The sequence below is a fragment of the Prosopis cineraria genome, unplaced genomic scaffold (genome assembly GCF_029017545.1).
Source record: "Prosopis cineraria cultivar Desert tree isolate PC_DT_omini unplaced genomic scaffold, ASM2901754v1 PC8, whole genome shotgun sequence".
Lineage (NCBI taxonomy): Eukaryota > Viridiplantae > Streptophyta > Magnoliopsida > Fabales > Fabaceae > Prosopis > Prosopis cineraria.
In genome coordinates this window covers 20097604-20103044 of record NW_026555339.1, presented here as the reverse complement: position 1 = coordinate 20103044, position 5441 = coordinate 20097604, and the positions used below count along the sequence as shown (strand labels likewise).

Genomic DNA, 5441 nt, shown 5'->3' with positions numbered 1-5441 from the left:
AAAAAAAAATTAAATTATGACGGAGTTAAGATAAAATTTAGATTTGCATGAATTTTTAAGTGCCCAAATTGAGGATTTGACTCAAATCCAAATCCATATGTATACAACATAACATAATTGTTTTTTTTTTTTTAGACCTGAACTATGATAAATAAATTATGATTTGCTTTCGCGTCCTTCGAATTGGCATGAGTATATTATTTCACATTATTGAGTCAAGTCGAGGCTAGGCTGAACTTTTCAGGATACAACTCGGCACTTTCTTTGAAGGGAAAATAGGGAGGACCACTAGAAAAAATTTATATTAATTAAAGACTATGTGCTGTCAAAAGTGGAGTAAAAAAAGCTCAAATAGACTATTATTAATTTAAAATAAATTGGTAAAACTTGAATGAATATTTGTTAATTAAAAAAGTAACCTGAATTGACAAGTATCGATTTGAGTTTTAATTACAAATAATTCTTAACTAATATAAATTTCCTCCAGCGACCTTGATTGATATTTTCCCTTCTTTGAATGCTCTTATAGGATAAAACTACCAATTCATTAATATAGTCTTCTTGTCAACCTTCGGTGTCAGCCAAACGCCAAAACTTAACCTTGGCATCCACTGCCATCCTGATGGCACCACCTGCACCGTCTTTAGCTCAGAGATTCACGCTTGCCAAGTCAATGGCATCAAAGTGCTTCTCTCCCTTGGTGTTTTTCCCAGACTCTACTCTCTGAGATCTGCCAATGACGCCAGCCAAGTTGCTCAATATCTTGGGGACCACTTCCTCAAGAGAAAGTTCTGACTAAAGGCCCTTGGGCAGCGCCGTTTTGGATGGCATCGACTTCGACATTAAGACCAGCGATAGCCAACACTGGGACAAGCTTGCTAGAGCTTTGAAGAATTTTGACCAGCAACTGATTCTCTCGGTGGCACCGCAATGTCTGATAACCCCATAAATCTGTTACTTGGACTCTGCAATTAAAACAGGGTTCTTTATATAATTGGGTTCAGTTCTACAACAACGCTCCGTGTCACTACAATGGAGAGACACAAACAATCTTTTGACCACTTAGAACCAATGGACTGTCGTGCAGGCCGATCAGGTGTTCTTGGGGGTTCCAGCATTGGTGGATACGGCCACAAACGGTGGGTTTATTCCAACGGACGTGATGATTTCTCAGGTTCTTCCAGCAATTAATCAGTCTTCCAAGTACGGTGGAGTTATGATCTCAAAAGTGGATATAGTGATGCCATTAGGGCATCAATATAAGTGTTTATCTATGCACCTAGCTTTGAACTCGAAACTTCTAATTGAGAGGGATCAACTTATTATCAGTTGATCCAAGGCCAGTGATAGTCTTTACTTTATAATATGTGGGAGATTGGTAGTGTTTGTTTTCTACGCATGTATTATGAGTGAAGTAAAATTCACTTTCGTATGTAAAAGATGAATTTGAAATAAATAATAAAATAAAAAGAGTTTCAATTTTCACTTTCATCTTGATCGGATTAGTGCGTTATCACCTAAATAATTCAGTAAAGCAAAGTAGATTATGTACGCCAACATTTATCATCGTCCATGACTGGTTTAAAACTAAAATGAATGGGGGGAAAAGTACTAACAAATATTTGCTTTTATTATTCAAGAAAAATTCAGGTTTTGGAACTTCGTACTGCTCATCGATCATCTTCTATATTGTGACATTAACAGATTTTTAATTTCTCAAAATTGTATAACATAGCCAAGCTATTCCATCTAACTGAAAACATATTTACAAATGAACTCTCTTATCATTTTTAATTCAAGGATGGCCATAACATAGGCTTTTTTTCCCCTTATGCATAGGCTATAGTAGTTATTAAGACAAGAAAAATGAGAATGAAGCTTCAAATGTCTTTAAAACTTTAAACTCTTGATCTCAACTCCTTCAATGCCCGAGTCATGGCTAAACAATGCCTCCAAACTGCCTTCAAGGAGAAAGTAGAAATATATATATATATATATATATTGGTTTTGATTATAACAAAGATAATATTGAGCGTTTAACATGTTTTACTCAGAAATATGGTAAGGAAGTAAGTTGGATGGCTTAAAATTCCTACCTCTTTATTTTGTCAAACTCTTGAATGCATTTGCTATTCAAAGTTAATACACACATGGATCTGCATGCTTACACGTGTGTTTCAACTTCTTCCATATTCTCATACACTTATGAATCAATATGCATACACACGTGTTTCATCTTATGTCATATTTTTCAAATCTTCAAAGTTTTGTTTTGATTATTGGAAGTGTCTATGCCTTTGTGGTTAAGTTACTCTAAACATTGAACTTTTGTCTGAAAAACTTTGAAGTTTCTATGGCCTTTGTTATTTCATTGTCAATCTTTGAAGTTTGAGTAGCTTTTGTGCATCTCTCTAATAAGTTTCCAAGTTTGTATCGCTCTTCGAGAAGTTTCTATACTGAGGATATTTTGTGCCTTCTAGTTTAAACTTTGAAGTTCTTCCTAAACTTCAAGGTTTCTCCTTCTCATGTTGTTTCTCTAAGCTCTCACTCTAAAACCTCAAGGTTCTTTCCTTCAAAACTTCTCTATTGATTTTAAAATTCTTCGGAGTTTCCTCTTGTGATTCCTACTTTCTACTTTTGCTTCAAAAATTTCAAAGTTTTCCTCTCTAAATGTATTGACAATTATTTTCAGCTTATTTATCATGCAAAAAAAAAAAAATTAGATGTGACCAGCATGGAATATATGCACAAACATACATCTCTTAAGCCTTGATTAAGGAAAGTTCTTAGTTAATGCATCTGATACGCTATTAGTATGATTATGTGTATCTAATTTTATTTTTCATATAAATGAAATTTTCAATCTTTTTGTAGAAATTTTGATAGCACCTTCCCTAAAAGTAGTATCTCCCAAAATCTTTACAATAGAAATTTTACAATATACATCTAGCAATACGGAGCTCTACTGCTTAGCAACAGATAGACAACATTACAAAAGAGAGTTAGGACCCTAACTATAGCCAATATGGAGCATTCTAAATAATATTTCCAAAACATACCACATAGATTTTAGAACTTACATAATAGGAAGATATTCTCACTATTGATCTTCTAGTCAATTTAGCAATGAACCCATCAAAGGTTAGCAGGAGGTACCACGTTAGCTAGCTATTTGAGACCAAATAAAATAATCTTCAGTGAATAACGTCCAAACCATAACATTTTGTAGAAGCTAAATGAATAAAATACAATAGATACATAAATTAAATGAGAAAGCGATTCAATGTAAACAAAATTGTTAACTTGAAATAAAAGTTCTGTATAACTTTAATGATAAGAATATTTAAATCTATAATGACAAAGCATCTTTAACATTTGATCTTGACAAATCAAAATGATTGAATAAATAAATAAGAATAATAATATTTACTAAATTAAAACTATTATGTATGAAATCACCAATTAATTAAAAATTCATATATTTTTGGGGATTTATCAAAACAATTCACAAATGTGAACATATAGTCTATGAGAGTAAATAACCAAACATGGCTTATGTCACAAAGACAAATATAAATATACAATCCATAACGATAATACTAACCAAACACAGCTCGAAGCCACAAAAACAAACGTAGGTGTTAAACTTATGAATAACAAACATGAGAATAGAACCCATGAAAATTAAACTAGCTAATTATTAAGCATGGAGTGCCAAAGGCTAACGAAACTACTGTTAGCAACTAATGTTCTTTATAAAGTTCCCTTTAAATTCATTTTCAAACACACGAGAAAGTCATCACTATTGAAATACAATTTCTATTCTCAAAATTAAACTCGCATAAATAATTTTAATCATCAAAACTTGTCAGGATAAAATTTCATAACTAATTTCGTGCTTGTATTTATTGGGAAACCAAAATTACTAGAGCTAATAAAAATAATTTTATCAATCTTGAAAGTATCATTTGTAAGGAAAAACACATACACATGTCATAATTCAAATATCCTTCAACAACTCTTTATAATTCCCCAGGATAAAAATAATTTAATTAACAATGGTCATCAAATAAGATTATAAATAATTAAAATTTATCGCAACCCAAACTTCAATCTCAATCCCAAATAGGTCATCAAATAGCTTATGAATAATTACCATGATTGTCAGAGTTGAATAAGATTGGCCAATTAGACCAATAACTAGCCTTTAGTCTGGTTTGGCCAATGATAAGAATTAGAGGAAAAGTGAATTAACCAACATAGAGGTGGTCAAAACCAATGAAAATTAATAAAATTGATCAAAAATCAATTTTTCACTTTTTTTTAAATCTCAATAGCCCAAACAATACTACTTATAAACACGTGATTATTAATTAATTAATATCTTTAGTTCAACCAACTTTCATTTCCTACTCTAGCTAGCTCTATATCCATTGTTCTACTTCTAAACTTGTGTTCTTATGATAACTTTTTTTTAATATTCATAAGTCAAATTTCACCTCGATGTTGGACTCCCCAATGACACCACATTCTAGAGCCAACGTCCCTAGTACCTCCACTCCATGATACTTTACTTAGCCTCTTGTTGATTGAAACCCTCTGTGAGTAGTCATTTTCATGAATAGTCATATCAACCTCTCATCAACAACACCAATTTATGAGCATAAATTCAAAGAAAAAGCTCATTCCAAAAGACTAACCTACCAGAAGAGAGTGCCCATCGAACTACTTATAAACCCCATGCATATTAGGCTTCTTAATGTTGGGCTCATAATATTATCTCTTGTTGAAGGTTTGCATGACAATGAAAAAAAAAAACATCAACATCATTATCAATGTATATTATAAAAATAAAATTAGGAACTGCTGTTGTAACACTTTTAATCTAACCTTGTTTTGAGTAATTAAATATACAAGCATGTGTGATGGTCAAAATTAATGGGAGAATGACATTTAAGGCCTTTAAGGGAATTTAATGTAATAAGAGTCCATCAGTTTTGCATTTGATATTGTCTTTTGAAAACACGCATGTGTTGTTAAAAATTGAACTTGTTAAATTTCTAAAGAAACCCTAACAAAAAAATACAAGTTAAGGTTAAGCTTTTAATAACATTTACATGTTTTTGAAATTAACTGTGATCAATTGAATGGACTCCAAATAATAATTTTGAATTAATTACTCTTCTACTCCAATCTATAAGATCATACTCATTGGTTCTTCAATAACTTCACAAAATTTAATAAATATTTACAACTCATTTTTTTAAAAACCCTCTTGTCTATCTTTAACTTCTAGCTTAATTGATAGCTTTTTCATCCTTTCTCCCTTCCCTAATGAACTACTCTATCAATCAAAGGGGGTGGTTTTGAAATGTTGTAAATTAAACGTTTTTGCGGGAATTTGACTAATTGTGGCTAAGTTTTTTAATCTCACAAAAATA

General features: G+C 31.6%; 1 pseudogene; it reads left to right on the top strand.

Moving 5' to 3' along the window:
* Positions 1-540: 540 nt before the first annotated feature.
* LOC129317443 (acidic endochitinase-like) lies at positions 541-1333 on the top strand (annotated as a pseudogene).
* Positions 1334-5441: the final 4108 nt, after the last annotated feature.